This window comes from Polypterus senegalus, chromosome 9, assembly GCF_016835505.1.
Source record: "Polypterus senegalus isolate Bchr_013 chromosome 9, ASM1683550v1, whole genome shotgun sequence".
NCBI lineage: Eukaryota > Metazoa > Chordata > Cladistia > Polypteriformes > Polypteridae > Polypterus > Polypterus senegalus.
Genome location: NC_053162.1, coordinates 37,263,729 through 37,289,772, shown reverse-complemented (window position 1 = coordinate 37,289,772; position 26,044 = coordinate 37,263,729). Strand labels below are relative to the sequence as shown.

Here is a 26,044-nt window from a genome sequence, read left to right as displayed (position 1 = left end):
GCCAGGTTGTTTCCCTAACTTGAATATATTTTCTGTTTTTCTGACTGTATTTTTCATTTTTATGTAATTTCTATGAGTTTTGTTTATTGTTTGCTTATGATGTACCATGTCTTTAAAGTGCCATCCACTCCATGTGTTGTGTAGGTAGAGTCGGAGCAACCCTTCGACTATTTAGGCCAGTCAGAAACAGAGATCTTGCAGTGGATCATGGAATGGTATAGGAGTCACTTGTGAGTGTTGCTTTCTTTTTATTGGACATTTTTGTGTTCTTGGATTTGCCATTGGATTAGGATTTTGGAACTTGTTTACATTGGATTACCATTTAGATTTGTCTTTTTTTCTTATTTCCGCTCTATTGAGCACTTTTTGTTCTATTTTTGATTTAGTTCAAAATACAGTATCTTTCAGTATGCCTCTACAGGCCAGAGTTTGACAGATTTCACTCCCTTGTGAGTAATTTTAGAGATATATTTTGGAACTCTCTTTACTTTTTTTTAACTTGAAAGTCAGTTCTCTGCATAGTCCAACACCTACACATAGTAGCTGGGGCTTGATGTCTTGGCTTAGTCTCTTCTGAGCAAACCAATGAAATTCCTGGCCTGCTTTATAGGTTTTTTGATGGCCTCATATTAACCTCACATACACCTCTTTGGGATGTGGGAAGAAAGGTGGAGTATCTGGAGGAAAGCACAGATGAACAACAGGACAGCATGTAAACTCTACAAGGATATCAAACAAATGTGGAATTCAGGCCCAATGAATAATCTCAGTTTTTCACATCCCTTCTATTGTGGTCTATGGCCGGCTTGTCATCCCGGCAAATACCCCCAGGCCGCCAGATGGAGCCCTCCCTGCAGCGTGGAGGTGCCCCGAAGACCAGCAGGGAATCATGGACAATGGAGTTTTCATCCACAGCCCTGCTGGATACCACAGGGGCCGCTAGAGGGAGCTGCAGGATGAGCAAAGAGTCATATGTGCCCTATAACCCGGAAGTGCATCATAGGCAAAGCTACAGAAGAAGTGACATACTTTGTACTTCTGGGACTGAAGAAAAGGACTTTTTATCTGACCTGGAAGTGATAAGGATCACATGAACTGAGGATTGGAACACTTCCGGGTCAGGGACTATAAAAGGACTGTGACAGCTCCCAGACGGCGAGCTGAGCTGGGTGGTAGGAGGGCAACACTTCTGGGAGTGGTGGAGAGTTTATTGATTGTGTATTGTGTTAATTGAATGAGTATTGTGGAGGAGATGGTGCTTTGTGCACTGTACTGTGAAAATATAGTCAACTTTTGGACTTTTATCTGGTGTCTGGAGTCTTGGACAGGGGTTCAAGGGAGCGATAGCGCCCCCCATCTGTCACACTATATAGAATAGATCCAGTCTTCTTTGCTGTATGTCAGCCTTACCAGGTCTTGAAAAGTTCCAGAAAGCAAAAATATGTTGTCAAGTGGGGTTGACTTGCCCCCTATTCCTCAGCTTTCTGTGTTGACCCACTGTGACACTTTGTGTAGTGCAAAATATGGCACCAGACTACACACTCGATGTCTTGTAGTTTGGGATCGATCGGGATCAGAAGGTGTTAGACAGGGAGACACAGACACAAAAAGATTATATAGCTAAACAAAGTGTGTTTTTATTCACAGGTACACTTAAAATAGTATCAGATGGGGATTTTTTTCACAGTCCTCACCACAACTGACACACAAAACACAAAGAAGCAATGTCCCCCCAAGACAGTGAGGCTGTACAATATTTACAGTGAGTACTTTAAATGAAGTGGAAAATGAAAAAGTAAAAACATTATAAATGCTTATACACAAACATTTGGCAGTCTTAATGAATAAGAAATGCAATCAGGAAGACACTACATAAAAAATAACGCAGTCATTCCAATAATAATATTCAAAAACTATCTATAAAGAGAAAAATCAGTGTGTAAACAAAAAGACAAACCATCTGCCACTAACCCAATTCATATAAATATCTCCACCAAAACTACAGTATGACTAGGAGATACAGTATTTATATATTTATTATCTATATGTGCAAAAAGAAAATATATACAAAATAAGGAACAAGCAGCTATGCTTCATGTACTTTTAAATTGAGCTACATCAAATAATCACTCACCATCCACAACTCAGGCAAGAAACGACCCCTGCAGGCAATGAAGTGCCTTTTCTACTATTTTGCCGACCAATCATCAAGCATGGCATCACCCTCTAATCCAATCACGAATGATGCGGGCACTTTCTTATGTCACATCACATTCTGCAAGGCTTCTTTTAAAATTCCGGCAGCATCACGGGCGCACGCTTGCACACCCACGCACTGGAACAAAGCTTGAGCATGTTTGAATGAGTATCTAAGGTAAGCTAATTCCCTCCTTCTGATACTACTATTAGAATGAACCCTTGGGATCCCTTTAACATTCTGTGATAAACTAAACACTTCGTACCTCTTTTCTTTTACTTCAGTTGTGGGTGACAATGCACTGCTGGCAGGGAACTGCATGTGGAGCCATGTGGGCCTCCATGTGACCATACAGCCGGGTCTGCCAGCAATGTGTAGCATTAGCGCAGAAGCAGTACTGAAATGCTAACGAAAGCAACGTCTTGCCTTCTTTTCAGCTGCATGCGAGAGGTAACTGCCATTCTTTCTTTTCTGTTCACTTCTCTTTGAAACATTCAGATTCTTAAAAAATATATATATTATTTTTTGTCTCTTTGGTAATGTCTGGGTAGGCACATTACCACACCCCTTTTCTGTTTTGACCCTCACATCTTTTTTTTCATCTAATTCTAGCATCCTTAATGGCAGCAGCTTTTGAACCTTTGTTAGGGTTCTTGTTCAGTGTTACCATAATCCTGTGCAAAGAACCCAACAGTATCCCTTGGCAGTCCCTTGTGTTCCTAATTTCCACTATAAGGCCCAGGACTGTGTGTGCTACATGCTGCTTTCTGGTAGGCTGGTTTTCCCATTAAAGAGGAATTTATGGTGACTATTTAGCCAATCTCATGCCATAAAGAGCCTTGAACATGGGAAAGGCACTATATAAATAAAAAGTGTTAGTATTGTTATCATGCCCTAATGCTTCTTGACTGTAGTACATAATAAGAGAGATGCTAATCACATTTTCTCTTTCTTTCTTTCTTTCTTTCTTTCTTTCTTTCTTTCTTTTAAACACATAGTTCAAACAGGATTATGAATAAAGCTCATCTTGTGTATTTTCTTCTTTTTTATTTTAACACACCAGGTATTTGTACCCTGGGGCCAGCAGCATAACCAGATTACCTTTATCACATCTTTAATTGCTTTGCCATGCTTTTAATTCACTTGTGGTCGCCGAGTATAAATGTGATTAACTGGAAGCAGGCAGCCTTCCAGTCCGCATGACGTACCCCGCAGCGGACTTTTGGAGGCTGTATCACTAAAAGACAATGGCTTGGCAGTGGCACTTTGGGTAACGAGGCGAGTGATATTAATCTTTCTCTGTGACCTGCTTGCCGTAACCCCCGAGTTAATAATGCAGTCTCACACTCCTGCGGACCCTGGCGAGGCCGGCTGCTTCCTGTGCAATGCTTAGACCTGAATTTGTTGGCCTGTGATTTATGTGTCCGGTGCTCGCTGTGTCCACTCTCCATTTTTTTGCTATTAAAGGGTGTGCCATGATGACAAACGGTGTTCTCGTGGTTCTCAGTCGTTAAAGGCTATCAGGGTAATGTCTCCAAACTAATTCAACCTTTCTGGAACCCAGGCTTGTGTTTATAAATCAAAGAGGGCCAGCATGGTGGGAGAACACTCACAGGGTCAGTCTGCCGTGGCCACGTCTGATTGTACCTTTCCCCCTCCGTACTTTATCTGCTGCTCAAGTGATGGATTACCTGCAATTGCATGGCGCTAGGCATGGTGGAAATAAAAGAAGGTGGGCGCTCACCCTAATTAATCATCGCCTGATAAAGTTTGGCCGTAGCTGACACACCGTGTCATTCAAGAATCACAGATGGACTTAATTAGGCTTGGGACAAGAGGAGAGTAAAGGACAAATGGTTAAGTCACAGGAAAAAAGGGAACTTGTGGAAAGGACAGGGCAATTCAGTTCAGACAAGACTGCCGAGAAGTACTTTTTTATCTCAAGATGCACATGTGCACCATGTAGGAATATTGGTGTCTAAAGGACCACTTTTCTATGTATGGGGTCACTTGGCGGTCATGGGGATTTAATACTTCATGACAAATAGTAGGGTGCAGAAGAGTGCCCACTAAGTGGCGCTGCAGTGAGATTAAGCAGTCCATGACAAACACAGTGGGCTCATGTGCACATGTGTGTATGTATGTCAACACTTCAAAAAAAATCAGCTCTAAATTAGAAGGACAAGGGTTCAATCATCATTACCGTGTCAGAAAATATGTAAAGCTGAGTCTCTGTTAAAAAATATAAAGCACTTAGAGATAGTTTTCATCATAAAAGCTGCTATATTCTACATGTTGGAAGGAAGTGTGTGGCTTAGAGGACTAATGATTTAGGCTGTAAACTTCAAAGTTATAGGTTCAGTCCCTGTCACCGGGTTAGAAAGCACAACATTGAAAGTCACGATTAAAACTGTGGTTTGCTATCACAAAAGTAAAGCTTTTTGAGAGGCTGTTCATCATGAAAGGCTCCTTAGTAGACAGTGTGGCCTAGGGCCTAATGTGCTGGTCTGTTCAACTCAACATCAGATTTTCATTCTCCATCAGCAAATTATAAAATACATTAATCGGAATCTCATTTTCTACCAAAAATGCAAAGCATTTTGAAATGGTCCTCACCATGAAAGGAGCAATCTCCTGCCTGCCTGTGGGCAATGTGTCCTAATGTGTTAGCTTATAAACGTCAAGGTCACAAGTTCTGTCCCCATCACCAACATCCCTATGTGACTTGACCTATCTGACCTGAAAATAAAGAAATCTGTTTCTCTTTTGAGATTTGTTCTGTACAACAAATGTATTTGTCACTGTAAAAGGCACTATATCCTGAAAAGCCTGTAAATCACAATGTTGCATGTTTAGTCCTTTTTCCATCTTACTCAGTGTGACTCGACCTGCCTGAGCTTGCATAACAAAAATCTGAACTCCTATCAATTATTGTGATAAACTCTAAATTGAAGCACTTTATGGTGATTGAAGGTGCTATAAACCTCTAGTACATCATAGTGTCCTAAAGCATCTGAGCCTAAATTTTTTTAAATTAAATTTCTTGAAAAAAATATTCTCTCCTGGCTATGTGTAGTGCCTACTTAATAACAGATAATGAATGAAATTTTCTCACTTTGAGAAGATGGATAGTAATCATAAATTAATGCAGAAAAATTTGACTTTATGAATGCTGAAGGTGGTTCTATGAATTAATATGAATTAATAATGCTGAAGGTGGTTCCACCAGCTGCTGAATCTAGAATGAATACCTATACATGGAAATATGTTGAAAAATATGCACAGTTTTATGGAGTGAACTTACTTTTCATATCAGTTGTCATACATGTGCGCACAGTTTACAGGTTCAAATACTGATCGCGACGTATAAAACCTAAACTTGGCGTAAAGCCACACACATTTTCACACCAGCTAAATGCTTGGTGTACGCAAGTTCTCTGCTAGGTTTTGCAAACTGGCTCTACCCAGCGTCAAAGCAGTGCTTTTGTTCCAGTGTGGTTTCCCTTTCTTTTTTAAGTCAGATCCCTGATGTGGCTTTATCAAATACAATGAAATTAACTGCATATTGTTTATTAGTTTAAGGCATCTGATTGTAATTAACCTATAACAATATAGTAGTGCACAGAATGGCCAAACTATTCGAAATACTGTAACTGCTTTAGCGTTGTTCCTCTCACTGCACCACTCAGATTATTTATCCCGCTGTATCCGAGTATGGAATTACAGCTCTACAGCAACTGATCAGATTATCGGTATACAGCATCAAGCACATGCTGCCTCAGCCATGTTGTCTATTGAACTGCTCACATATGACAAACGCTTCAGAGCCTTTATTGTACGGACCTCGCGGTTCAGAAACAGTTTCATCCCAAGAACTATAAACTCACTCAATCAGTCCATCAAATGCTCCTTGTAGAACTGTTTGTACCTATAAGTACAATTGCCTAACTGTAAACTTGCGATACAGTTATAATATTACACAACCGTTAGCCACTTTATAAAGCACGTATTAACATATAATGATGATTTAATTTTTAAGATGGAATGCAGCAAAATATGTTTATTACATTATACAGATAAAATGTTAACATCATTTAAATAATCTATATTGTTAATAATTAAACATATGAGGACACGGTGTCGCAGCGCTAGCAAGGAGCAAATGGCCCTGTTCAGAGATTGTTCCTGCCTCGTGTTGTATTCTTGCTGGGGCTGGTGCGACACTCGAAGGATAGATGGATAGAATAATTAAACACATACTATGAAGATATTTCAATGTTCCTTAAGAGTTTTGAAAAATTGGAGTTCTAAGCTTACAGATGGCTTAGCGTCTATTACAGAGCTGATTGTGTGGCGATTGGTTACTCGGAGAAAGAAAAGGAATGCTAGGAATTGGGGGTTAGTACGTTTGAAAGAGACAGTACTGCTGCGACAAATTATTTCATTGAAGGTCACGAACGGCGTAGCAGGCATATGCGGGAGGCAGGAACAATCTCTGGACATGGCGCCAGCTCGTCACTATCACTGTGCCACCTTGTTCCCATGTTTAATACCATGCTTTAACTCCTATCATCATGAAAATGATATCAGGTATACATCTCTGTATTTTAATTATTCAGAGAGCTGTAATATCACGAATGTAATGGGTTCTGTGTCCTTTCAGAGGAAGAGAAAGCCCATTTAAGAAGTACGTAATGATTCACACACATAGAACACATAGATGATCAAATACAAAACAAAGCATTTAACGTGCTACTTTAGTTAAAATGGAATTTGAGAAACTACTAAATTAAACGATTTTAAGATGAAGTTTATGATGTTCTGCTTCAATGACAAAATAAACTGCGTGATTAAAGTGAAAATTTCAAGATTAAAGTTGACATTTCAAGATTTTTTTTTCCCACTGTGTTCCTATTTTTTTTTCTCTTTACTCTAATAAGATTTCATATGACACTAAGGCGGTGGGCTATGTCTCGACTTTTAAAGGCTACTTTGATATCTGACAACTTCTTTTTTATTTTGGGCACTGTGCGACTTTGTGAACTTGAGCTTTCGAGTTTCTCCGAAACTCTATGACACTCGATCAAATTCCTTTTGTTGTTTATACCACTGTTTAAACCAACAAATAGTACGTTTTTCTTTGCCTCAACTTGGTATTCACTGAAATTCTTCTGTTTTCCCATGTGCTTTTACAATTGCTATTTCACAGAACTCTAAGCTTAAGGGCTATTTATATTGATTTGCATATTCAAAGAGGCATAATTCTGGGAGGAGTTGGGGAGTGGCGGCAGGTGTGTGCACGTGCATTACTTTTCATTCTGACCGGGATTTATGGAGCAGAAGAACGTGGAAATTGGCGTTCACACAGATTTATGCATCTGGATTCTTTTGTGTGTACGCACATTTCCGCTTTTGTCTGTACACCATATTTTAGTGTGAATTATATGCACGGCATAATGCATGAGGCCCCAGGGGTTGGCGCTCTCACTTAATCCTCTCTCCTCTTGTTCTTCTGCAGTTCATCCAAAAACCCAACCTCTTGATGACATCACCATTGGTCCACCCACTGTTGATGCCACTTCCAGCCAACACTGATGATATCATTTCCCAAACCCAGAATCCATCATACTGTCACATCAGTTCCTGTTCCAGCCATCCTGACTCCACCTCTTCCTTCTCTCCACCATATTTAAGCACAGTTGTTAATCTGTTAGCCAGTTCCATTTTGAACTCCGCTTGTGAAGATGTGTTTTCTTTAATTTTGCATATTTTTTAGTATACAATGTGGCTATTTCAAAACCTTTTTCAGTCTGTTGTCTGCTTTTATACCACACAGTATACAGTAATCTCTCCTCGATCACGGGGGTTGTGTTCCAGACCCCCCAACAATAGGTGAAAATCCGCGAAGTAGAAACCATATGTTTGTATGGTTATTTTTATATAATTTAAGCTTTTATAAACTCTCCCATACTGTTTATAAATATTCCCTGCACAGTTATACAGCATAACCCTTTGTATTCTCTTAGATTTTAGGTAAGATTCATTAAAATTATGTATGTAAACACACTGTTTATATACAGTAAAACCTAAATATTATTTTAAAGATATCGAGTGTCTCTGATATCACATATATTACAGCCATTACGATAGACAAGCCACCAGCAATAAATACATACAATGCAGGAACAATTGTATACAGTAAATATGTGTACAGTGACACTAAACGTACGTACATGTAATAAGTACTGTACGTAGAAAATTAATTATGGTTACTCACCAACAATATACACAACGACTTGTCCGATAACGATGAGTTTAATTTTACTGCACAACAAAGGAGAGCGTTACATCTCTTCTAAAGGAGCCTCTTCAGGCGATTGTGTAGCACCACAGTTTTTCTTCTTCCAGCAGTCTTCAATCCAAATCCCTAAAGCAGATTCCATCCAGACTACCGCCTTATTACGTCCACTTACAACTCGTTTTGCGCCCTGGTTAAAAGGACACTGTGGCCATAGATCTTATATTCTTTTTCTCCTTTTTAAATGAAAAGAATCGTGGTCTCATTGATGCTGTAATGATGTCCTGCAGCGGTGTAGCTTTTCCCTTACTTCAACATATCCAAAACTTTTACCTTTTCGGCAAACATTAGCATATTTCGATGGCGCTTGGGCACGGCCCCTGAAGCAGTAGCAGGAGCAGATTGGTTTGGATCCATAACGAAGGCCTTGACTATGCACAAAGATAAAACACAAAAGAGAAAAAAAATTAACTCTTTACACAGCGAAACACGTTGATGCTGAATGAGTGAGACAAGACTTCATCGTTAACGCAGCGGAATCGAATTTGGTGCTTCGTTGCTGAGCCAGTGAGCACACAGGAACGTAACTGCGTGCTCTGATTGGTTAGATTCTCAGCCATCCTCCAATAGCGTCCCTTGTATGAAATCAACTGGGCAAACCAACTGAGGAAGCATGTACAGGAAGTAAAAAGACACATTGTCCGCAGAACCCGCGAAGCAGTGAAAAATCTGCGTTATATATTTAGTTATGCTTTCATATAAAATCCGTGAAAGTCGAAGCGCGATATAGCAAGAGATTACTGTATTTTTGTAATTCTTCAAATCCTGTATACTGAAATGTAAATAGTTTTGTCTCCAATCTCTGTGATGAATATTATACTCTACAAAATAAAATCACATTCAATGAAAACATTACTTGATGCCCATGATACTAAGTGTAAACAGTATGATTATCCTGATAGTCCTTCTAAGAACGTTTGTCATTTACTCATCATTTACTTTCTTGCTGCCGCTATAGACGCTAACTCTAACCCTATCCCTAACTCATTTGGTTATATGGATGTGATCAAAAAATGGCAACAATAATACAAATATGTTAAGCGTGTACCTAAAGAATTGCATACACATCCAGTACCGTATTTATATACCACAGGTTTAACATTTTGTATGACATGGTTCACAATGATACACCACATGTCAAAATGTAGCACTGGTGTTCATTTTCTTGATGTATACATACAGACATAGATGCAGGGGAGTGGATGGAAAGGGGATGGATGCTAACCCTAACTCTGATTCTTTAGTTTCTGATTAGCTGCAAGCTACTGATGTTTGAATATTTGGGTATGTGAGTGTGATCAGAAAATGTCAATTAGATTTGGATCTTTTATTGCAATTGTCAAATTCAAGCATTCTGGTTATCTAAGGTTAAACCAGTCTATTGGGACTTCTGTTTTAACAAACTGGTCTTTTATTTTTATTCTGAAAACATAATGAAGGAATATTTTCAACAAAATCAAATTAAAATAGAGTGATTGAATTTTCATTTGATTGGTGGATCATCACTAGAGGTGACATTTACATTTGTAACTATGCACATGCCCATGAGACATAGGATTTCCAATGCAAGCAAACACTCATAATTGTGACTGTGTGTGTGTGTGTGTCTGTGGCCAGAATTACTGCACAAAGAAGCTACTTTAATTCTAGAAGCTCTACATTTGCCGTCTTCTCCGGAGTCTGCATCTGACTTGTGGTGTCTGTCTATAAATGTAGCAATTGATAGCCAAAGACTTATACCAATGATTCACCAATCAAACAACACAGTAACACCTGTATGGGTGAAAATGACAGTTTTCATCTCAAGGTGTATGTGGTTTCCTTGAAATACCTAAATGAAGAAATAATTAGTATAACAAAAAGGGAGTATGATGGCACTCATAACAAAACAGTATTGACAAAATAACCCCTCTGATGCTTGCAAACACAAGACATCTCTCTTTCTTGTTGTTTTTGCTTGTTCTTCGATCTTGCAGGTTCCTCAGTCAGCTAAATGACACCTCCTTCCAACCGGCTTGGAATATATTGGATGGAGACCGAAGGGGAAGGGATTAGTTGCCGTCATTGGGCATCTTCTCGGTACTGCGGAGGGAAATGGAGAGGACATGATTAGTGCCAGTGCCCCCTGTTAGTCCGGAGGGGTAGTACATACCTCAGATGAGCTGTGAAAGTCATCCTCTGATCCACTGGTTGACAAGGTGTAGATCAGAGTATTATATCCATAGGTCTAAATCGCAATCTGATTATTTGGGTGATCACCTATCTGGTAACGCTTGTGGTTGGTCAGCCTGTCAGCAAACATCCGCCATGCCCTCTCAGTTGCGAGAAGAAGATCATAGGCATGTTATAGAGTACCTGTCAAAAGATACAAAGAATACACAACACGTGTTTCGAACTAATTGGAGCTCATCAGGTGTATGCACTTTTTGCTTCCCCTTGCCGGGATTGAACCTTGGATGTCATCATCCGAGTCAACAGCATAAATATGTGTTAGCAATGGGAAAATTGATGCATTCATTTTTGCGATTAATGTGGACTGTTTAACACGTTAAAAAAATTGGCGCATACAGGGCTGGCCATGAGGCAAATGCCTCAGGCAGTGTTTTGGTCAGAATGACATTCTCACCTCACCCTGTCTCACCCTGTCAGTCCACCCCTAGAGCTGGCATCTTGTCAGAACCTAACTCTATTATGCACACAGGGGCGGTCCTAGCCTATCTGGTGACCTGGGTGAACACCCCCTCTGGCTCCCAAACAGACAGATAGATATGGAAGGCACCATATAACATATCCAAAACTGTCAGAAAAAACAGGGTATACAGCAAGTAATATACAGGCAGAGAAGCCACTCGATAGGTAGATAGATAGACAGACATGAAAGGCATTATATATGACAGATATATAGGAAAGGCACTATATACAAAGCAGACAGGGAAGCCAAAAAGTAATACTATTATTACTACAAAGACAGTAAGTTAGCACGCAAACATATATATCCATACAAAAAAACTCTTACTAACACAAATCATTTTATCAACATGTTGAAAATCTCATTGACGATATTTTATTGTTTTAAAGCCTGTAATGTGCACTCCAGTTATGGCGAATTTACTAACCCGTGATAAAGAAAAGAGAGAGCACACACATTGAGCTAGCGTCAGCTTCACACAGGAGAATCCCCCGCTGCCCTGCAACTCTGCTCCCTATGCGGAAAGCAGCAAGCAGCAGGCGCACCTCACAAATGGAGGGTGCCCTTACTCCCCGCAAATGGGCAATAGAAAACCAATTGGTGCCCATGTAATCCCAAAAATGCACTGGCATAATATCGGAGCAGCATGGGCACGTGCAAAAAAAAATGTTTTTTTTGTTTTTTTTAGCTCAAGATGCTGCCCCCACGACGATGCCACCCATGGGTCGCCCATATCATAAACCGCCACAGACATAATGAGAATTGACTATATATATATATATATATATATATATATATATATATATACATACAGCAATCCTAACCCAACACAGATAGGCAGAGACACAAGTGCAGCACACAAACACTTTTATTTACAGAGGGGAGACATTTTTCTCGCTTCCCATAGCACAGTACAGTACAACGCACCACAGTACAAGTCTCAGTACTTTTCTTCTCTTGCTCTGCCTCCACTACCTCTCTGGCAAGTTTTCTCCACCTCCTCCCAACTCTGGGTCTCCAAATGGATTGAGGCGGCTCCATTTATTCAGCTCCAGTGAGTGCTCCAGATAGCTCATCAACATTATCTGGAATCACTCCCAGGTGTGGTGGAAGTCCACTGTAGTGTCCCCTGTCAGCCCCCATAGAACCCAACAGGGCTGTACCAAACTCCAACTCCCAGCGTGCCCTGCGGGAATCCATGGTGCCACAACCCGCCCAGGAGGGCTGCCCTCTAGTGTCCCAGGGGAGGTGTTGCCTCACAGATGCTCTCTCCTCAGGTCCTTCCATCCAGCTAACATCCCGGTCGGGTAATGGCCGTGGCCACCCGTCACTATATATATATATATATATATATATATATATATACTGTGTATACTGTGTGTGAGTTTGTTTGGGTATGTTGTAAGAATGAGAACTGAACAAGGTGAAGTGTTGGGTATATTTATGGTAACCTCATATAATAATGAAAAATAAACATTATAAAAACTAAACAGAAGAAATGAGTATTTGAATGTCTGTTGTCCAAGGTTTTGGGAGGCACTTCTGTGGGCAGGTTCTGTCTTCTGCATATGCAGGTTTGATAATGAACCCCAACGTCTGGAATAGCAAATCATTAAAGAGTCAGGGGGCAGAAGGTGTCGGGCCTCTGGGATGGAACCAGAAATGATGTTAGAGCTGTCTCCTGATCTGAGGATGGAAAGGGAGAAGGAGTCAACAACTGTTCCACCCTGTGCTCTGATATTGGAGTTCTTACCTTGCCAGAGGCCTGAAGAAGCTCCTTAAGCACACATGTCTGACAAAGTATCATTATAAGTATATCCATTAGTGCTTCATTGTGGGGTAAAACATTCAGGGTAATTGACCAGATATCTGACCATCATGTCTATTTTCACTGCAACAAAATGTTTACTCTTGAGATTCTTTGATCCCCTTGTCTAAAGTAAAAAATGGAAGGTTAAAAGAAAAGACATTTGGGAGAATGAGAGTGAAAAAGAGAGTGAGAACAAAAGGAAGGACTTGGAGGATCAATGTGTTTCCAAAGGATCTGCTGCATATTCAAGGGAAGTCTTCACAAGTGTTTTTAAGGACGGTCAGGTGCCACTCAGTACACTACTTTTCAATTGTGATCTTAGAGATAAACAACAAGACATGCTTTTCTTCAAACTGAACAATAAATATATGCACAGCAGCTCACTATATATGGAATGAGTCGAAAGACACTGCAATTAATGACAGTTAAGAAGAGAAGATGAAATTACTGGCTTATTGTTTGTTGTGGATAGAGGCTTTGAGTTGAACTGTAGTTTAGTTGGAATAGGAGTGAGGAGCAGGATTATCAGGATTTTCATTGCCTCCTTTGAATAAAATGTAAAGCACATCTTATGGTACTTCATCATTAGCTATTTGGAGCAGTTTTGAACTAATATGGAAAGCCTCATACATAGTGTGTGTGCAATTTGTTAAATTTGCCCTTATTAGATTAATTTATTTTACTGTACAGAAACTGAACATTTCCATTTACACGTTTCTTTTAAAATTAACATTCTACCCTCACTTTGTTTTAGTTCTGTTTTCAAAATAAATATGTTTGTTAAATTTGTTCTCTTTCAAAAGATTTTATCCTTTTTGGGTTCAGTTATGCATTTCCAGGGAAAAAACTTGATATTTATACTTATTTAAACCTGCATTGTATTTCAATCATACCATTTATATTTAATTGTGTAGAAAATGGATTCTGTTGTTAGACATGTTTGTCATCTTCCAAGGTCAGAGATCCATGTATTTCCAGAATAAAAAAGTTGAATAGTAAGATATTGTTTCGGATACTCAACGTCATATTTGCAACAAAATCGATACCAAGGACAGGATGGCAATGATGTGTCAGGGAGACCAACAGAAGGAGTTCTAGGAGGAAAGTTACAAAGCTTTCTGAGAAAATCCCTGATCCTAGTAGAGATTCAGTAAATAGTTCTGGGAATGGCCCTGGAATGGGTCACTTCATTTGCCTTGGGCCATTGATTACAGAATCAGGGGTTGAGTCAAGCAATTGTTCAGCTAGTAAGAAGAGAACAGAACTTGAGCTTTTGAAAAGAAAGAGTTTGGACGTGAGTGGTAAAATCCTTATGGCATGGCATGGCATTTTTAGACAGTAGCAAATGGACAATCCAGCCCACCATAAATTTGATAATCATAAACCTATCTATCTATCTATTGTCACACACACGCTTAGGAGACACTCAACAAGCCCCAGAGGTGAGCGATTTGTTACCAGATGAAGAGTTGGATTGCGGTATTGATGCCTCTCTCTCTATTTTCCAGAACTAAAGAAGACAAATAATCACTCACCTTCAACATTCCATACTTCAGAAAATGGCTCCACATCCACAATGTCACCTCCTGCGCCTGATGATGATGTCACTTCCAGTTCTCCATCGATGACATCACTCCCAGCTCCCGATGATGATGTCACTTCCGGTCCGCCTCCAATAACATCACTTCCGTCCCCCATTGATGACATTACTTCCCATATTACATCATTTCCTGTAGCCATTTTCTGACTGTATAAAAATGATGATCACCCAATCCTTTGATGTTGAATGTCTGATATTTATTGATCTTTTTTTTGACCAACAATATTGCACCACAGCAATATACGGTGCAATTCCCCAACTCATTGAAGTTGTTTGTGAGTAATTTATCACAATTGCCGTAGTTGGCAGGATACAAACTTTGTTCAAGGATGTCAGAGGGACAAGATCTCAACGCGGTTTTGAACACCCTGGCAGCTGAACTTCAGCAAATGAAGATTCAGCTCGGAGACACGAGTACCTGGTTGGCGAAATCGGAAGCTCAAGCAGTGGCAGCAGTAAGAGTGGAGACATCTTGGTCAGTACCTCCTTTATGAACACATTTGATGGAAGGTGATGATGTTGAATCATATGTTTTGATTTTTGAGTGTAACTATCTATCTATCTATATATCTATGTATGTATTTGTTAAATAGTGCCTATCTATCTATCTATCTATCTATCTATCTATCTATTATATAGTGCCTTTCCTATCTATCTATCTATCTATCTCTTTTAGTTACAGTAGAATATATTCATTTTATACATTGACATCTCATCCATAATACATTTCGAACTTCTCTTTATAATAAAGTCAACAGTTCTACAATCCTAATAATAAAAAGCCCATCCCCAGTTTCAGTTTAGAGTGTTTGCTTCTCTCACAGATTAAAAATGAGTCCTCCTGAGATGGTTTATGTTAATCGATATTTATGTATGTCTTCTATGTACTAATTCAATTTTCTTTCTAAGACACTGAAACCAGGAGGATGCACTGATGTGATAAAATCTATTTTGTAAGCGTGTGGGGGCTATAATGAAGGATCAAAGCAGGAGATTATTTCAGAGAAGCACAAATTGGTACAAATGAAGCATAAAATTATTGTGAGTAGCTTTTCAAGAAAAATATTTAAAGATGATTGTGCAGATGCCCATTTCTCGCACTGCACAGATTAAAAATGTTAGTGATTAGAAACACAATAATGAAGAGTTATCACAATTCTGATATAATAAGAAAAGATAACCACAAATAAACACAGAGCATCTGTTTCCCTGAAAGTCACTATTGTCAAACTTCGTTGCACTCACCTACTGCATTGTGAAATAAAGACTTCATTTGTGGCCATTTTCTGGTTAGGGGAGCATGTAGCCATTGTCAGTCAGAGAGATGCACTGGGGAGAGGAGCACAGTGACTGCTGTCAGGGGTCTTGCGGCCACAACCTTTTCATTTAGGCATTTCAGTGGCTGTAATTGGAGAGTGCCCCCGGCTTCTGTCTGTGACGACTGTTGAGAACTTCCCGTAAAAGTCCAGATGGATAAGTTTAAATTGAACAGCACAGATTATGCTAAGGTCATAATAAAAGAATTGCCACACAGAGCAGAGGTCAATACAATAAGGCATAGAGACCAGTAAAGAAAAGTGCATGGGACAAACACTAAACTCATAGTTGTCAACCATAACTAAAGTCAAAAACAGGTTTTGTAAAGAAATTTAATTGGTTAAGAAATACATGTCTTTCAGAAGGTTTTCCTTTATTTTCACAATAACAGTTTTTAACACTTTAATTTTTTTAGTTTAATTTTTAAGTGATCCACTCTCTTATATGTATACCTGATATGCATCTCTTATGTAAGATGGCAGCTACTACGTCATACATCTCAGGCACCCCATGAGCAGCAACATGCTAGAAACACAAATATCCATGATCATCATGTCACCATTTTAATGGTTAAAATACAGCAAAGCAAGTGCTTGCTCAATCCTGTTACTGCCCAAAAATCACACTTGGTTTTAACAGGCCCTGTCTCTTGACAACCCCCCAGCTTTGACTCTCTAAGAAGACAAGAAAAAACTCCCCAAAAAAAACCCTAGTAGGGATAAAAATGGAAGAAACCTTGGGAAAGGCAGTTCAGAAAGAGACCACTTTCCAGGTAGGTTGGACGTGCAGTGGGTGTCAAAAAGAAGGGGGTCAATACCATACAATACAATTCAATACAATACAATACAATACAATACAATACAATACAATACAATACAATACACAGAATAAAACACAAGTAATCCTCAATACAGCATAATAGTGAAATAAAAATATTACAAGTTAGAGCAGAATTTAACAGTAGATGATAGTACATAATATGATTTGGATATTTTAAGAGTCCTGGAGACCTCTGCCATCAAGGTGCCTCCCCTTATTGGCCATTCCACAGCTGAAACAGTGCTAGGCCAGCCAATCCGATGAAAGGAGCCCTCTACCCGATGATTCCTGTGATCCTCCATCAGAGATGACTTTACTTTAGGCAGGCAATACAACTCGGCAGGTGGGCCGTGGCACCAAGTGCTACATTTGAGCACCAAGAAGAGAAACAGAATAGGTGAGGGTTAGTAACAAATTATAACTATCATGTTATTTATGTTTTAATGCAAATAACCAACAAAAGAGATGCAGTCTGTACAGTTAATCTCTTATAGTAGCAGGCAGACCATTTCACAGTTTAGCAGCCCTGTAACTAAAAGCTCGATCTCTTAATCCTTGGAATCCTAAGCAGACCGACATCTTGAGATCTTAATGTGTGCTCTGGTTTGTAAGTCATGATAAGTTCAGACAAGTAAGCCACACCTTGGCCATTTAAGGCTTTACGTATATGTTAAAAGGAGGATTTTGAAATCTGCTCTAAACTTAACTGGGAGCCAGTGTAAGGATTTAAGAACTGGAGTTATGTGATCGTATTTTCTTGTTCTTGTAATAATTCTGTATAAATGAGCATAAATGATGGAAAAGTGACCTGTGGCTGTGTGTTTATGAAAAAATGGTCAAAAAACAAGAAGCTCAGCACCATAATGATAGGAAGATAAAGAAGAGCAGAGACATCTGCTGAGCATCAATCACATCACAGAAGTGATGAAGAACAAGAAACAACAAGAAGACAAGACACATCCTGAATACGGACCAGTTAACCAGCAGGTAAATATGATGGTTTATTCGAACACAAAGCAAAGTCTAGGATACAGAAGGCAAAAACAAGAGAGAAATGCTAAACTTATGACCATATGAAAGTATTGTTTCTACATCCTTAGATCAATATTTGTTTGAACACCATTAATTAGCAAAAATTTCCACTTGCTCCACATGAGCCACCAGATGTAATAAATTAATTCATGACATCACTTGACAGGGCAAGTTACATACTGTACATGTTAAGAATTCATAAAGTGCAAATTCCTATGTTTGTAAACAATGGTTGGAGAATTTACTATTGTTTCTATACAGATTTTTGTACCAGATGACCCACCACAAACTTTCTAAAGAAGTGACCATTTAGAAAGACACAAAATTATCAACAGCTCCTTATCTTTAACTTTGTTTTTATTTGCATTTTCTTTTTGGATTGTGGGTCTGCATGTTTCAGTTATTTCTTTCTAAAGATATAAGGAAGGGATGATTAAACATTTCTCAACTCTATATCGAATGAGGTGCCACTATGGGTCAGCCTTTAAAACCTGTTACCTTCAAGGCCGGCACCAGAATGACTTTTTCAGTCAGAGATGATAACTTGAAGCTATAGGATCACCAAGTCAGAATGCCATCTGGTGGCTTCCAGTATCTCCACACAACCAAGCTCTAAGATGTCTTGACAAGGTTGGTAGATTCCTGGTTTATTAAAAGTATAGCAAAAAGAGGTGTTTTTTGCTTCAACCTTGGAGCTCATCATTGCTTCCTGCCATCCTCTATTCCTCCAGGTGCCCAGTTCCATTTTTCATATCTTCAGAGTATGTTGTTACATGATTAATATGAAAGGATATCCTGCCTCCTGCTGATTCCTGTATATCCAAGCTAGCACCGTACTGCACTCTCTTCTTGTAAGTCTGGATTTTCCTCTTTTGACTGGCCCCTATCAGGCCTTACCCCCTGAAATTGCTACAGTGTGGGATTACACAACACAAAATGTGTAAGGATGGATACAGAGGTGCTTTCTATATCTTCTCTCCTTCTGGGATAGCAGGCAGTGAGTGAGGAGAGTAACAATTACATCTCTCAAATGACCTGAAGTAAAAATGATTTGGATGTCATTATTTTTATTTAAGGGCTTAATCAGGTGGGTTACAAAAAAACTTTCTTTTTTTAGGTTAGATACCAACGGCTACAAACTTTTTTTTATTTGAAGCTCAGGGGTAAAGGTGGAACAACATTTTTGCTGACCCCTAACACACATAATTGGGAAAGGTCTTTACCAATTATAAGTACAATAGGCAGTGCAGTGCAGTGGTTAAGGCCTTGGGCTACCCTGAGGTTGAGGGTTCAAATCCTGCTACTGACACTTTGCAACCCCGAGCAAGTTGCTTGACCTGCATTTGTTCCAAATGGAAAAACCAAAAGAAATGTAACCAATAGTATCATAAATGATGTAAGTCAACTTGGATAAAGGCATCAGTCAAATACGTAAATAGGAAGGCCTGCTTATTTTAATGTGGGCACCAAATCTTGTAATTATTTAACTGGTTTTATGTATTATACTTCGTACCCATTTTATTGCTGAATACATAATTTCAGTGTGGCACAGAGCTGCTTCTCCACAGACCCAGAAACCTACATTGTTTGCTCGAATTTATACCTTCACCCTGTGTGTTTGCTGGTTTTCTCCAGTTATTCTGATATCCCCTTTTATTATCTGATGGCCCACCATGAGTCAGTATAGTATGTGTGTGTAGCCTGGTATGGTCAGGCACAGTGGCGTAAAAAGCTTGCTGAAGGCCCCTGTGCAGTGCCCTGAGGTAGACCCCTCCTGTCTAGCATAACTGTTAGTAATTTATTTGCAACTAGATCCTAGGGGCTGGCTGGGCAGTAGCATTCCTTAACTGTGTCACTATTAGATCACACTATGGTGACAAAGAAACCAGCTCTCTAAATGGAATTTGTAATAACTTATTTTAATCGCTTTATTACAGCCACTGTAAGTTAGCAAAAATAAAATAAATTGTAGGAATGGAATGGGGATGTGTGGGTAGAAGTCGTAGAACATAAATATATGTAAAATGTGGACCCACTTACTTTTCCAAGGGAATGTGCACTTCTGTGTAAGGTGGACTAAGCCAATTAGGCCCCGAGTCTCCAAACTACTGAAGTCTAAATTTGTGTAAACTGTAGGCCTGCCAAATACATAATATAATCATGGATTTGAATTGAGCTTGCCTGGTGATGGTGCAAACATGCCACTGAAACTGTGAATTATTAACACAATGAATTGTGCAATAATTTAAGTTATTAAAAATAAAAAAATCTATAAGGCCCCAAATGGGCCCCCCAAGTTCATAGGCCCTTGTGCTTTGCACAATCTTCACAATCCATTGCTACTTCAGACATCAGGCATCTCGTACAGGACTGCTTCCTGCTGGAGTATGTTCATGTGCCCCATTATATGTAATTAAAACTGAAAATCAGAGTTCTCTCACATTTTTAAGTAATAATTTTATATTTGGGGCGGCTCAGTGGCACAGTGGGTAGCGCTGCTGCCTCGTAGTAAGGAGACCCGGGTTCGCTTCCCGGGTCCTCCCTGCATGAAGTTTGCATGTTCTCCCCGTGTCTGCGTGGGTTTCATCCGGGTGCTCCGGTTTCCTCCCACAGTCCAAAGACATGCAGGTTAGGTGCATTGGTGATTCTAAATTGTCCCTAGTGTATGTGTGTGTGTGTGTGTGTGCGCCCTACCCGGCGTTTGTTTCCTGCCTTGCGTCCTGTGTTGGCTGGGATTGGCTCCAGCAGACCCCCCATGACCCTGTAATTAGGATATAGCGGGTTGGATAATGGATGGATGGGTTTTATATATGGAGTTTAATAAATGAATGAATGATTTAAAAAAACAAATATTAATTTCTATCAAGGACGCTGCTTATTGTTGCTGCCATGCAATAAGGAAGTCGAGGTTAACGTCCTGGGTGCTCCCTGTGAGGAGTTTTCATGTTCTCTCTGTGTCTACAAAGTTTTAATCTCACAGTCTAAAGACATGCAGGTTAGGTGGACTGGTGAAGCTACATTGACCCCTGTTGTGTGTGTGTTCACCCTGTGATGGGCTGCAGTCCTGTCCAGGAATGGTTCCTGCCTCGACCCAGATGCTTGCTTGGAGTTAAAAAAATGGATGGATGGATAATTTCTAAAAGTTCCTATGTGGAATGTCACACACGTGCACTTGGGAGACAACTTGAAGGCTTATCTAATGGTAATTCCACCCCGAGCCGAGGGTTGACGCTGTTGTCTAATGCTTCTTCTCCTTTCTCTGCTACAGATCAGATGACCAGCTGTCCCAGTGACATCACTTCTAGGTTATGGTGTTCCTGGTCCATCCCCTTCCACTCTGGCTTCCTCTTAAGGGGCTCCACCACCATCTATTTTCAGTGTATGATTTGATACTTGTCTCAAAATACCTCTAACAATTTGCTTTTTTCCATTAATTATTCATGGTTTGCATTTGAGGTGCCCCAACACTTTATCTTTGTCTTTGTTTTTCTTACAGGACATATCTGTCCATCTGTTTTCTAACCTACTTATCTCCTGGTTGGTGGCAGGGAGCGCATACCTTATCCTGCAACCCTGGCTGAAGCGTGTGATCCTGCTGCAGAAAGGAAACCAATAAGTGGGCATATACTGCAGATTTGACATTTGTTGCTTCCACAGACTTCACAATACTTGCATACAGAATCACTCCCTCACTTTGTAATTGTCTGTGTTGTGCAGACTTAGCATGTTCTTCCCCTATGCCAGTGTATTGTACTCATGGGCTTTCATACTCTCAGTTTGAGCGACAAGGTGTTAGTCAATGTGCTCTATGATGTAGTGACTTCAAAGAACATCTTGAGAAAGTGGATAGGCCTCTCCATAATGCTGGTGAACATTCATCCCCAGATATTGAAGGGCTTGTTTGGTATTTGTCTGATCAGATTGACTAATTTTTAAGTAAAATGAAAATTACACTAGATGTGGTCATGTAGTTACTCCACTTAAGTGTTCTGTGCCTCTGGGTTTTCTACCATTTTGTGAACTATTGGTCCCTTCCTGAGAGAGCATGGACATTTGCCCTATGTTTGAGAGGAATTTTGTTCTTAGACTTTGTATGAAAAAGACATGTACACTAGAACAGAGTTAAATCACCATGCACTGAGTGAATGTGCGTGTGCGTGAATGTGAGTGTAACCCATGTTGGGTCCTGTCTTGTGCAAGATGCTGTCTACATAACATCCAACCCCTACAGCCTTGAATTAAACTCAGAATGTGGATAGATGCAAATTCTTATCTTCATTCCTCACTAAAACCTCCTGGTCTTAGGACTCACTCAGCACAATTAAATATATCAACTGCCGTCAGTACATCAAGTAATTTGCCCAAGTTCAGGGTGGTCATCTTAGGGAGTCAGTCACACATGTACAGTATACATACACACTGCATTTAAAGTTCCCACAATTCATCCATCCATCCATTAATTTTTCGAACTAGCTTATTCAGAGCAGAGTCACCAGCAGCCATACCACATGCACTTCTGAACAGTAGGTTTGGGCCCAGCCAGTACTTGGATGGAAGACAAACCAAGGGGCGCTTACCCTGAATGTGGATCACAGTGCCCTACTGTGGTGACGGGGACACCATGCTGTAAAAATGGCACTGTTCTTAGGATGAGACATAAAACAGAAGTCCCGACTCTCTGTGGTCATAAAAGACACAGGAGCATTCCTCGTAAAGACTTGGGTGTATTCTGATGTCCTAACTAAATTGCCCACTATTTTTTTTAAATTCCCTTTGTTTCAAAGATCCCAGAGTACAGGGGGAAAAGAATCTGTTATTCAACATTTCAGAAAAAGAGCGAAAGGCAGCCATGCACAGAATTCACTCAAGCTCCATATGCAAAAAGCATACAACTTAAAATATTTTATCGAGCACATCTGTCTCATTTAAAATTGTCCAAAATGTTTCCAGGGCAAGATCCAACCTGTGAACGTTGCAATCGAGCTCCAGCCTCATTGAGCCACATGTTTTGGGTCTGCACCAAATTAAACATCATTCTGTCCCAAAATCTTTAAATGCCTTTCAGACAGCCTTGGTGTCACAATCCCTCCTAATCCATTAACAGCTGTGCTCGGTGTACTCCCAGATGGGCTTAAAGTGGAGAAGGACAAGCAAGCTGTAATTTCCTTTAATTCATTTGGCACGTAGACTTATCTTGTTCAACTGGAAGAATCCCAGCTCACCTCTTTTATGTCAGTGGGTAAGTGATGTTATATACTATTTGAAATTGTAAAGAAAAACAATTTCTCATTTTGAGGATCTGTTCAAAACTTTTTTTAAAACCTGGCAATCACATTCACATAATCAATAACATTTTAGAATAAGCATTTAAATTGTGGAAAATGATTCTCTTCCCTCTCTTTTACTCAAGTTTCAGTCTGGCTGTTGGCCTTCCTCGGTTTCTCTTGGCTGGGGGTTGAATTTAGTTTTGTTAAGCTTGACTTGATTGAATGGAATGTTACTTGCTTTTAATTAAATCAATTAAAAAAAAAAAAAACTGTCCACCATGGCCTAGTCATTCTGGTCCCACAATTAACTTAACAGCTAATGTGTGGTGAGCATATTGCTCTAAAATGGCTATTGTTGCATCACCCAGGTGGATGCTACACATTAGTGGTGCTTGAAGTAGCTCCCCACTGACTATGTAAATCGCTTAGAGTAGGGAGAAAAGTGCTATATAAATATAAGGAATTATCATTATTATCCCAACATGCACAAGGCACAAGGCAGCAACAACCCTTGGAGTGGATATCAGTGCATCATAGGAGAAACACACAAAAACACGCATAAACACATACAGTATTAGGACCATTCAAACAATGCCACTTCACCTGACCTGCATGTCTTTGGATGGCGGAATCCCTTCTGATTTACTGACCAGCACAAAATTCTTGTTTGCCCTTTAACATTTACTTCTTATTTAAAATGTGTCTGACTTATAATCTAAATTTCTATTATATTGTTATACTGTATATCCAGATCAAGCTGTGTCCATAAATGTGACCAGATCTGTGGTTCCATTCACTTTTTGTTGTGTATTCACTGTACCTTCATTTTATCTGCTTTATTTATTTTTGATTACGCAGTTCATCACCTATTGGTGTGGCCTCCATGGCCGCTGACTGTGGAGCCACCAGCTGCTGTATATGATGAAAGTATGGAGTGTTCTATTCATGTGTATCATATTGATTCATTATGTCAAAAAATTGTCTGTGTTCATCTTTCATATCATTTCACTTTCATTATTAATACAATTGCTTAATAATTAAATGGAAACTTTCAGTTTTCTCAAAAAATACATAAAAATGATTTTTCCCCATATAGATATCAACAAGTATGTGTTGAAATGAATCTTCTGCAAATAAAACATTGTATCTATTAATGTTTTCTTTTTTTTTTGGTTATATCCTTTTAATTATGAATTACATGACTTATTAAATTATCATTAATTATTCATATTCAGCAGTAAAAAGCTTTACAACACATTGTCTTCATTTAGAATCAGCAGGGTAACCAGAAATAGGACAGACGTCCTCAGTGTAGCAACAGTGATATCTTTAGTTTACATGGATGTCTAACTTCACTTCACACTGGTCGTTAGCATCAGAAGCAAGCAGAAAAATGGCACACTTCAAAAAGAGGGGTGTCTTTAAAGTGTACCTCATACAGAAAAAAAAAAAACCTCTGCGAGCATCAGTGCGGTCATTGTACTACAGGATATTACATTTATTATTTATTTGTTTCGTGTTTAATTAACTGCTTTTTATTAAATGTTAATGTCTCACTAGAATATTGCAAGCAAGCCTGAATGAGGACCATGCAGATTAAGATTGGAGGAAGCCTTTCCATACTGTATGATTAAAAGTCACATATGTTACATTTAGCATAACATTTTCAAGACTGTCAAATTCAATCCATTATCTTGGGTGGCGGAGCCTGTTAAAAGAATATCCATCCATCCAGTTTCTAACCCGCTGAATCCGAATAGTGTCACGGGGGTCTGCTGGAGCCAATCCCAGCCAACACAGGGCACAAGGCAGGAACCAATCCTGGGCAGGGTGCCAACCCACCACAGGACACACACAAACACACCCACACACCAAGCACACACTAGGGCCAATTTAGAGTCACCAATCCACCTAACCTGCATGTCTTTGGATTGTGGGAGGAAACCGGAGCGCCCGGAGGAAACCCACGCAGACACGGGGAGAACATGCAAACTCCACGCAGGGAGGACCCGGGAAGTGAACCCAGGTCTCCTAACTGCGAGGCAGCAGCGCAACCACTGCGCCACCGTGCCGCCTGTTAAAGGAATACTCCACCCAAAAATGATATTTTGTTATATTGTAAGTGTTTTCATACCCCAAAAGACCCCCGGGTGCGTGGTGCGTCGAAACTCTATCAATGCAGGCAGGGATTGCTTGTTCATCAGCAAGGCAACCGCAGGTTTGCACCCTCACCACGTAACGCACCAGTCGGACGATGCGTGCGGGGAACTGTCTAACCTGGCCACTAACATGGCACCGCTACTTGCTCTGCCTGTGTGTAGTAAAGTGATAGCTCCCATTTGAATAAAAACCCTAGCTGTGCCTGATTTGATGAAAATGAAGTTGATTTTGCTGAAGTCTGTGGACTCGCCGTCTTTTCTCGGGTGCAAGACGGAATCATGTGTCACAATATATATTTCTTATCCCATGTAGTTTGTAATGATAGCTGAGAATTTTTTTCTTAATTCTCATATGCTCATGCAGAACAAGAGAAAAAAACTATGATATAATAGACCCTAACGGCCACCAGTGTTGTAAAATGACAGAAGACATGAAAAACATCTATGGAAAAAAGAAAAAGAGAATCTCTAATGATAGGACTCTTGACCAACAGAATTGCAGGAATGTGATTTCTTGTTGTCAATGAATGCTGGCTTTCCTACAAGTAACTGTTAATAATAGTTTAGCACGGCGGTTCTCAACCTGTGGGGGGAAGTAACAAAAAAGGGGACGCGAAGATGTGAAAAAAGAAAACAAGAATTGAAAATATGAAAGCCAAAACAAATGAACTTAACTACATTCTGATACTAGAAAAATAAATATAGATTTAGATAAATGTTGAATAATAAAACTTGTAGCAGTGTATCGGCAGCAAAAAATATAGGAATAAATTTTATTAGGGTTTCAAAAAAATAT

At 39.7% G+C, this 26,044-nt stretch overlaps 1 long non-coding RNA gene across 1 annotated transcript; it reads left to right on the top strand.

Annotated features, from left to right (window-relative positions):
* The first annotated feature begins 2,307 nt into the window (after positions 1-2,307).
* Positions 2,308-15,085, top strand: LOC120534941. The gene is made up of 3 exons (XR_005634814.1): positions 2,308-2,374; positions 2,482-2,647; positions 14,563-15,085. It is a non-coding gene; the product is annotated as an uncharacterized LOC120534941 (long non-coding RNA).
* The last annotated feature ends 10,959 nt before the right edge of the window (positions 15,086-26,044 follow it).